Here is a 10,000-nt window from a genome sequence, read left to right as displayed (position 1 = left end):
ATACGCTACATTTCCTCGCCCTCCAAAAAGGCTCGGATTTAGCGCTGGGCTTATCCCGCTTCACTCGCCGTTACTAGGGGAATCCTTGTTAGTTTCTTTTCCTCCGCTTAGTGATATGCTTAAGTTCAGCGGGTCGTCCCGCCCGATCTCAGGTCAAAAGTGATGTACTACAAAAGTACATGCGCTTTGTACGTCGGCCTTTTGAAGTCACTTAACTTATTCTCGAGCACCTACCGTCGTTGCTACCTCACCCGAGGCCAGCAGGCTGCTCACGCTTCAGCTGTGAAATCGCCAGACCAGCTGTCTTTGACGACACGCTCCTTAATTAAGAAACGAGTCGCAGGCACTTTCAAACTAATGAAAGGATCGGTGTGTTAAAGACCCTGAGACGGACGTGGCCCCAGGATTACCCGAGGCCGCAATACGCGTTCAGAATATCGATGCTCAATGTGTCCTGCAATTCACATTACTTCTCGGAGCTAGCTCCGTCCTTCATCGACGCTCGAGCCGAGTGATCCACCGCTAAGAGATCTCTCGTGTTAATCAATCTCAATGCAACCAAAAAATCGTGTTCAAAAAGAAGCGGCCGCGCCAGCACTTGCGTGCTGAATTATTACTCCCGCTGTCAGAAAGCAACGCGACCGAACTATAACAGTTACAGGGCTCGGTCCCTTCGAAGAAGAGACGTCGCTTGAAATCAAATTTCGATTCGTTAATGATCCTTCCGCAGGTTCACCTACGGAAACCTTGTTACGACTTTTACTTCCTCTAAATGATCAAGTTCGATCGTCTTTTCGAACACCGGCGAGTGCGTTGCCGCACGTACCAGGCTCAATCGGAGGACCTCACTAAACCATTCAATCGGTAGTAGCGACGGGCGGTGTGTACAAAGGGCAGGGACGTAATCAACGCAAGCTAATGACTCGCGCTTACTGGGAATTCCTCGTTCAAGGGAAACAATTGCAAGTCCCTATCCCTAGCACGACCGGGGTTCAACGGATTACCCGGACCTTTCGGCCTAGGGAACACACGATGATCCGGTCAGTGTAGCGCGCGTGCGGCCCCGAACATCTAAGGGCATCACAGACCTGTTATTGCTCAATCTCGTGTGGCTAAACGCCACTAGTCCCTCTAAGAAGTTGTCTCCGACCCAATGGGTCGAGCAGCTATTTAGCAAGTAAGAGTCTCGTTCGTTATCGGAATTAACCAGACAAATCGCTCCACCAACTAAGAACGGCCATGCACCACCACCCACAGAATCAAGAAAGAGCTCTCAATCTGTCAATCCTCGCTGTGTCCGGGCCGGGTGAGATTTCCCGTGTTGAGTCAAATTAAGCCGCAGGCTCCACTCCTGGTGGTGCCCTTCCGTCAATTCCTTTAAGTTTCAGCTTTGCAACCATACTTCCCCCGGAACCCAAAGACTTTGGTTTCCCGGAAGCTGCCGGACAGTTCTTAAGTTCGACACTGCCCGATCGCTAGTCGGCATCGTTTAAGGTCAGAACTAGGACGGTATCTGATCGTCTTCGAACCTCTGACTTTCGCTCTTGATTAAAGAAAACATTCTTGGCAAATGCTTTCGCAGTCGTTCGTCTTGCGCCGATCCAAGAATTTCACCTCTAACGGCACAGTACGGATGCCCCCGTCCGTTCCTATTAATCATTACCTCGTGCTCCGAAAACCAACAAAATAGAACCGAGGTCCTATTCCATTATTCCATGCAACATTATACAAGCGTAAAGCCTGCTTTGAACACTCTAATTTTTTCAAGGTAAACTTGCCGGACCACCGCAACACTCAGTTAAGAGCACCGCGAAGGCACCGACCAACAAGAACAACAAGGCCAGTGCTAGCCTTTCGACCGACCAACCTCGCCGTCCCTATATCCAACTACGAGCTTTTCAACCGCAACAACTTAAATATACACTTTTGGAGCTGGAATTACCGCGGCTGCTGGCACCAGACTTGCCCTCCAATGGATACTCGTTAAAAAGTTTAAAGTGTACTCATTCCAATTGCAGGACCTCGTACGAGGTCTGCATTGTTATTTTTCGTCACTACCTCCCCGAGCCGGGAATGGGTAATTTGCGCGCCTGCTGCCTTCCTTGGATGTGGTAGCCGTTTCTCAGGCTCCCTCTCCGGAATCGAACCCTGATTCTCCGTCACCCGTTACAACCTCGGTAGGCCGATACCGTACCGACGATAGTTGATAGGGCAGTTGCTTTAATGAGATGTCGCCAGCACTAGGCCGTGCGATCCGCAAGCTTATCCAGAGTCACCATTGTAACGACCCGAAAGCCGGTTAGTTTTGGTCTGATAAATGCGCGCCTCACGTCAGTTCGGCGCTTTACGCATGTATTAGCTCTAGAATTGCCACAGTTATCCATGTAAAAGCGTACAATCAAATGAACCATAACTGATTTAATGAGCCATTCGCAGTTTCACTGTACGTGAGCTCGTACTTACACTTGCATGGCTTAATCTTTGAGACAAGCATATGACTACTGGCAGGATCAACCAGATAACTATCCGGAACGTTTAAACCCGTTGCTCGACTGAGCGTTTTTACTGTATAAATACAGACCTTTTCTATCACTCGGCTTAAAAGCCTTGCGAACGTTACTGAAAGTCGGCGCCGGCCTTTTGCTGTTTAAAGCGCCAGCCCGCGTCGACTGCAGCATGCAGCTATACAACTGACTGTTCTTTCTCCCGACCAACCGTTTGCCTTCTGCCGGTTAACTCGTCAGCAGCAACACGCCATCTGTCTGCTGCAGTTACCCGCCTCGAGCCGTGCCTGCCTGCGTCGGCTACTCGTCTCGACGACTTCGCAAAGCTATAAGCCTACCGCCGCTGGACGCTTGTAGTTTTTCATACGCTGCTCCAATGCGTTTACATAGCACGTTCGCCGCCGCTGCAATAGCCGCGCCTCGGGTGCTAAACAGTAATGCTTTAAGCCCGCTTTCTCGTCAAGTCGACCGAACGCACAAACACGTCTCTCTCACTAGTGTAAAGTAATGCATACGTGTATGATGCTCAAATGTTGCTGTTGAACTTTTTTTGCCGATTTTTTCCGATTTTTTTCAATTTCTTTGTTTCTTTTCGATTATTTTAATGTTTTAAGCTTATTTATGCTACGTTTAAATGTTTTAATACTTTTTTATACTTTATTTAATATGTTTAAAAGAAATAAATAAAAAAAAATATGTATAAACTACTTTTTTTAATGTTTTAAATATATATATATTTATTATAAATAAACTTTATTTGTATTATTTTTTATTTAAGCGTACTTTTTAAATCTTTATATTTGTTTTATCGTTTTAAGCACATTGCGATAAATATAATAAACAAAAAATTGAATAAAAATAATAATAATAAAAAAAAAAAAAAAAAAAACATAAGCTTATTTTATATTTTTATTTTATTTTTATTTAAACTTACTTTTCAAACCTTAATACTCGTTTTATTTTTTTAAGCAGATTGCGATAAATATAATAAACAAACAATTAAATGAAAATAAAATAAAAAAATCAAACATAAGCTTATTTTATATGTTACATTTTATCTTTATTTAAACTTACTTTTTAAACCTTTATAGTTGTTTTATTTTTTAAGCACATCGCGATAGATATAATAAACAAACAATGAAATAAAAATAATAATAATAATAATAATAATAATAATAAAAAATCATAAGCTTATTTTGTATGTTTCATTTTATTTTATTTAAAACTTACAATTTAAACCTTTGTATTTGTTCTATTCTTTTAAGCACATCGCGATAAATATAATAAGCAAACAATTTAATAAAAGTAAAATAAAAAAATCAAACATAAGCTTATTTTATATGTTTCATTTTATCTTTATTTAAACTTACTTTTTAAACCTTTATAGTTGTTTTATTTTTTAAGCACATCGCGATAGATATAATAAACAAACAATGAAATAAAAATAATAATAATAATAATAATAATAATAAAAAATCATAAGCTTATTTTGTATGTTTCATTTTATTTTTATTTAAACTTACTTTTTTAACCTTTATAGTTGTTTTATTTTTTAAGCACATGGCGATAGATATAATAAACAAACAATAAAATAAAAATAATAATAATAATAATAATAATAATAAAAAATCATAAGCTTATTTTGTATGTTTCATTTTATTTTTATTTAAACTTACTTTTTTAACCTTTATAGTTGTTTTATTTTTTAAGCACATGGCGATAAATATAATAAGCAAACAATTAAATAAAAATAATAACAAATAAATAAAACAATACGGCTAAACTATAAAAAGAAAACTAAATAACTGATAAATACTTGTAAAACATTATTTGAAAAATGTATTTTGAAACACAACACGATTGATTTATAAATAATAATATATTTTTAATTTGTGTAGTTCATTTAAAGTAGTCTCCCTTTTTGCTTCTGGTTTTATTAGAGTTATATATAACAATAAATGGTGTAGTTTATTTAAAGTAGTCTCCCTTTTTGCTTCTGGTTTAATTAAAATTATATAACACATACTATAGTAAGTTAAATAAACTATAGTAACTTTATAAAACTACTTTACAAAATACATTTGTATAATTTAATAACTTTAAAATAACTATCAAGAATAAAATAGAATAGCTTTAAGTTTAGTATACAATTGGTATGTAAATTGTGTAGTTTATTGAAAGTAGTCTCCTTATTTGCTTCTGGTTTTACTTGAGTTACATAACGTTAAATAAACATACTTAATAAACGTAACCATCAATACTGTCATTTTAATAAAACTAAGTACAAATACATTGAATTAACATAGAACTTTAAAAAGCCTTCGCTAGTATCTGTTGGTAACAGTAAATAACCTATTATGACTCACAATACAGGAGTGCGAAATTTATTTTTCATTTGATTTTTCAGGTATTTATTTATTTGTGGAAATAAACTTTTTTATTACATTAGAAACTAATTGAATTTTTCCTATAACTATACCTATTATTATATTTAGTATGCTTAAAAGTAATAAAATGACACGTCGCGATTATATAATAAACAAACAATCAAACAAACAAAGAAAAAAAAAAAAAAAAAAACTATTTTTTTAAACTTATATTTCAACTATATGTCTTATTTTATTTTCATTTAAACTTACTTTAAACCTCTGTATTTGTTATATATATATTTCAACACAATACGATTAAACTATAAGACAAACAACAAAATAAAATAATCACATTAATAAATACACTAAGCAAATAGCTAGAATAAATATAAATAGTTCAATATATACAATATATTTCTTCCATTTTTAAGTTACTTGTTAAACATATTTATTTAAAAATGTTTCTTTAGAATATAAAACTAACAGTTCTACAAATAAAGAAATTAAAAAGCCAATACACATAACACTAACTTTTCATAAATTAGATATGCAAATATGAACAAAATAGTAACTAAATTCTAAAGCTTTTGTAAACTGTGAACTTATAAACTTATAATAATAATTGCATATTCACCATTCACAATAGCTTTTTATTTAGTACACAACTGGTCTGTAAATTGTGTAGTTTATTGAAAGTATAATCCCGTTTTGCTTCTGGTTTAAATAAAGTTATACAACACATACTAAAGTAAATTAAATAAAGTAATTCACTACTATCGTATTAAATAAAACCAATTTACAAAATACATTAATTTAAATTAAAGTGAACTTTGAACTTATAATAATAATTGCATATTCACTATTCAGAATTTCTTTAAATTTAGTACACAACTGGTCTGTAAATTGTGTTGGTTCTATTCAAGTACTCTCCTTGTTTGTTTTGTTTTAGTTGTATTTATTTTTAGATACTAGCACATTCAATACACATAATAAAGTAAACCAAATAAACTCTATTAATTTAAACTAAGTACAAATACATTAAGTTAATACAAAACTTTAAAAAGCTTTTGCTAGTATCTGTTGGTAACAGTAAATAACTTATTATGACTCACAATACAAAAGTGCAAAATTTATTTTCGTTTGATTTTTCAAGTAGCCACGCTTTTATTTGTTTTTGGACAAAAAGACTTTAAAGTTTTAGTATAAAAGACTAGTTGTATTAATTTTAACTCAGAAAATTGTACTCTACAAGATGGTGCCATTATTTTTTCGATATCTCAAACTGGTCAAACCACTTTTTTAGCGCTCTAATTGGTTTAAACAGCAAATAAGCAAACAGCAAATAACGTTATCTGATTGGCTAAGGTTTTTGTTTGCTAATAACTAGAATTTTCTTTTCTTTTAAGCGTTAAAGAAATGTAAATAAACGAGTAATAAGTATAAATAGGTCAGAAAGAAAAATAGTACAAAAAAGATGAATTCAAAAAGCAAAGGCCTACGGCACGTGGTATTCCCAAGCGGTCACCCATCTAAGTACTAACCACGCCCGACACTGCTTAACTTCCCAGATCGGACGAGATGGGGTGTACTCAGTGTGGTATGGTCGTAGGCGTTTGAAGGCGTTTACAAGCCTTTATAAACCCTTCGGTTTATTTAAAAAACCTATTTGCACTTGATTTACAATCAATTTGATATTTTAAAATTATTCCTTATAAAATTTTAACCTGAATTAACTTTTTTTTTGTTTTTTTAATCAACAGTTACTCCCAAACTGTACTAAAACTGTATTGTAACTGTACAAAAGTGTTTGTTTAAATAATTGTTATCTATAAATTACCTAAGACCAGGAAAAGTAGAAGTAAAGTTTATTGAATTATTAAATAAATAAAATAAAATCGTAAAATAAAATAATACAATATGTTTACAATTTGTCATTGATCTATCCATTTATGTTATTGCATTACAAATACAAACATTGCATACATTCAAGAGTATTATTCATCAATCTTTTCAATATAATAAGTTTTAAATTTATATTTATTTTTAAATAATTCCTGACATTTTAGATTACCTGAGATTTTTTTTTAATTAAATTAATTTTAGTAATTAAATACTTGACGTTCTATTTTGTTTAATTTGATAACTCAACCATGTTTATTTTTTTTACTAATTTAAAAGAACTATTAAACTAAAAGACATTACATACAGCTTCTAAAAGTTTTAAACACCTTAAAAAATATTATTATTTTAAAGATATATTAAAGAACTAAACAGATATTACTCCTAAAAAATCTTGTTAATAATATATAAAAAGTACTCAAAGTCAGACTCGGAAATATATATACTGTTGTATATCTTACTTGAAGTTCACTGTAATTGACACTGTATAACAAAATTATAAAAATCAACCTATTTATATAGCAAAATATTTCTTTATCTTTGTCGTGGCGCGGTGGGTCAGTGGTCTTATCAGCTGACTCATAAGCAGAAGGTTGTAAGATCGAATCCCGCTAGTCGTCACGAAACACCACTATCGTTCAATGTTCGGGCTTCAAATTCTTTGAGATTATACTGTACTATTTATCTATCTAACTAATCTATCTAACAAATGTTGTTCAATCTAGGTTGTGGGTACTTGGGTCGAGTAATGCCTTTGACTTACAATCTGTTGTGGATTGACAATATTCCTCTATCTATCATTAAACAAATCTATCTAATAAATGTTGTTCAATCTAGGTTGTGGGTACTTGGGTCGAGTAATGCCTTTGACCTACAATCTGTTGTTGATTGTCAACATTCCTCTATCTATCAATAATGATTATATTCAATAATAAATGTTGATTAATTCAGTTGTAAGAAAACCAGTGCGCTGGTTAGGTTGGGTAAGGCCTTCGACTTACAATCTTGGGGATTATCAACGTTCATCACAAGTACAGTAACGATCTCATTGAATTTCCAGTTGGAACATAGGATTGTAGTGGTGGCCTACTTTGTAGGTTTTTTGCCTAGTTTGTTTTTTGCCTAGTAGTGTTTGCCTAGTTTGACAAACTATAGTATATATATTGTATAACTTTACTTGTATTATTTTTTATTTAAATTACTACTTATTATTAAAGAATTAAATTTTTTTAGAAAAAAAAACTATGTATTTTAACTAATGCTTATATTATATGTTTTGTTTTATTTTTATTCAAACTTACTTTAAACCTCTGTATTTTTTATACAATACGATTAAACTATATAACAGAAAAATAATTAAATAATCAAACTATTGAATAAGCAGTTAATTAGTGTGTTTTTTTATGCTTCTTTCATTTTTAACTTACTTGTTAACCATATTTCTTTTATTAAAGTATAAAACTAACAGTTACTAAAATAAAATAATCATAAAGTCAATACACAAAACACTAACTTTTTATAATTTAAATATGCAAACATGAATATAGTTATGAATCTATTATTTATTCAAATAGAATTATTCAAAGCTTATAATTATAAAGCTTTTGTATAATGTTTCAATTACAGTGAACTTTAAGTAAGATAAGTTTTTTTTTTTGTAATAACTACAAAATTGGTATTTTAGTTTATTATTAGTAACTAAATACTTATATTTATTATATTTAAAAAAAAACATCTATACTAACTCTAATTTCAAAGCATATTAAATACAAATTTTACCAACTAAATATTTATTTTTATTTTAATTATTATAACTTTCAAACATAAGCTTGTATACCTTATATACCTATATACCTCATATAGTAGGCTTGACATAACATAACATTATTTAATTCTTTTTGTTTGAAATAAACTCATTTAGTTATTAGTAAATTACAACATAAATGTTTATAACAATATAACTAAGATTTAGCTTTTGAGTTAGTAAACTTTGATAGTTTTCTTTTAATAGTTTAATAATCTTTATTTAAGTTCAAGCAAAATTGCTATATATTTAATACACATACAAAAGTAAACTAAGTAAACGTAATTCAATAGTTTCTATTAAGTAAAAGTAATTACAAATACATTAAGTTAATACAAAACTTTAAAAAGCTTTTGCTAGTATCTGTTGGTAACAGTAAATAACTTATTATGACTCACAATACAAAAGTGCAAAATTTATTTTCGTTTGATTTTTCAAGTAGCCACGCTTTTATTTGTTTTTGGACAAAAAAACTTTTAAGTTTTAGTATAAAAGACTAATTGTATTAATTTTAACTCAGAAAATTGTACTCTACAAGATGGTGCCATTATTTTTTCGATATCTCAAACTGGTCAAACCACTTTTTTAGCGCTCTAATTGGTTTAAACAGCAAATAACGTTATCTGATTGGCTTACGTTTTTATTTGCTAATAACTAGAATTTACTTTTCTTTTAAGCGTTAAAGAAATGTAAATAAACGAGTAATAAGTATAAATAGGTCAGAAAGAAAAATAGTACAAAAAAGATGAATTCAAAAAGCAAAAGCCTACGGCACGTGGTATTCCCAAGCGGTCACCCATCTAAGTACTAACCACGCCCGACACTGCTTAACTTCCCAGATCGGACGAGATGGGGTGTGCTCAGTGTGGTATGGTCGTAGGCGTTTGAAAGCGTTTACAAGCCTTTATAAACCCTTCGGTTTGTTTAAAAAACCTATTTGCACTTGATTTACAATCAATTTGATATTTTAAAATTAATCCTTATAAAATTTTAACTTGATGTAAGTATTTTTTTTATTAAAACCTTTTTTTTTGGTGTTTTAATTACAATTACTCCCTGTAACTTTATTTAAGACTTTGTTTAAAAGATTGTTAACTATATTCTATATTAAATACTATGATTAGAAGTAAAGTTTATTAAGTGATTAAACTAAATAAAAAACAATGTTAAAATAAACATGTTGTGTTTAGTTTGTTTTACTATTTCTCATTGTTCTATTTATAGATGGTTTTGTTTTACTTCAAGAATATTTATAGTTAGTTTCTAAAGAATATCTCATACTACATCAGATTTTACGATTAACTTAATTTTAGGTAATAAAATATTTGACGTTTAATTTAATAACTCATCTATGTTTATGTTATAAAATAATAGTATCTAATACACATACATTATAATATAATAATATGTATAACTAGTTGTTT

At 31.2% G+C, this 10,000-nt stretch overlaps 4 non-coding genes across 4 annotated transcripts; all 4 read right to left on the bottom strand.

The window, feature by feature from the left end:
- Window positions 1-378: 378 nt before the first annotated feature.
- On the bottom strand, window positions 379-531 carry LOC145847113 (5.8S ribosomal RNA). Its single transcript, XR_014371060.1, has one exon. It is a non-coding gene; the product is annotated as a 5.8S ribosomal RNA (ribosomal RNA).
- Window positions 532-713: 182 nt separating this feature from the next.
- On the bottom strand, window positions 714-2,521 carry LOC145847121 (small subunit ribosomal RNA). The gene has a single exon (XR_014371067.1). It is a non-coding gene; the product is annotated as a small subunit ribosomal RNA (ribosomal RNA).
- Window positions 2,522-6,365: 3,844 nt separating this feature from the next.
- On the bottom strand, window positions 6,366-6,484 carry LOC145847122 (5S ribosomal RNA). The gene has a single exon (XR_014371068.1). It is a non-coding gene; the product is annotated as a 5S ribosomal RNA (ribosomal RNA).
- Window positions 6,485-9,339: 2,855 nt separating this feature from the next.
- On the bottom strand, window positions 9,340-9,458 carry LOC145847128 (5S ribosomal RNA). Its single transcript, XR_014371074.1, has one exon. It is a non-coding gene; the product is annotated as a 5S ribosomal RNA (ribosomal RNA).
- Window positions 9,459-10,000: the final 542 nt, after the last annotated feature.

Source organism: Thalia democratica, unplaced genomic scaffold (genome assembly GCF_965202585.1).
Source record: "Thalia democratica unplaced genomic scaffold, ktThaDemo2.hap1.1 HAP1_SCAFFOLD_825, whole genome shotgun sequence".
NCBI lineage: Eukaryota > Metazoa > Chordata > Thaliacea > Salpida > Salpidae > Thalia > Thalia democratica.
The sequence above is the reverse complement of the archived record's forward strand: the minus strand, read 5'-3'. Positions and strand labels throughout refer to the sequence as shown.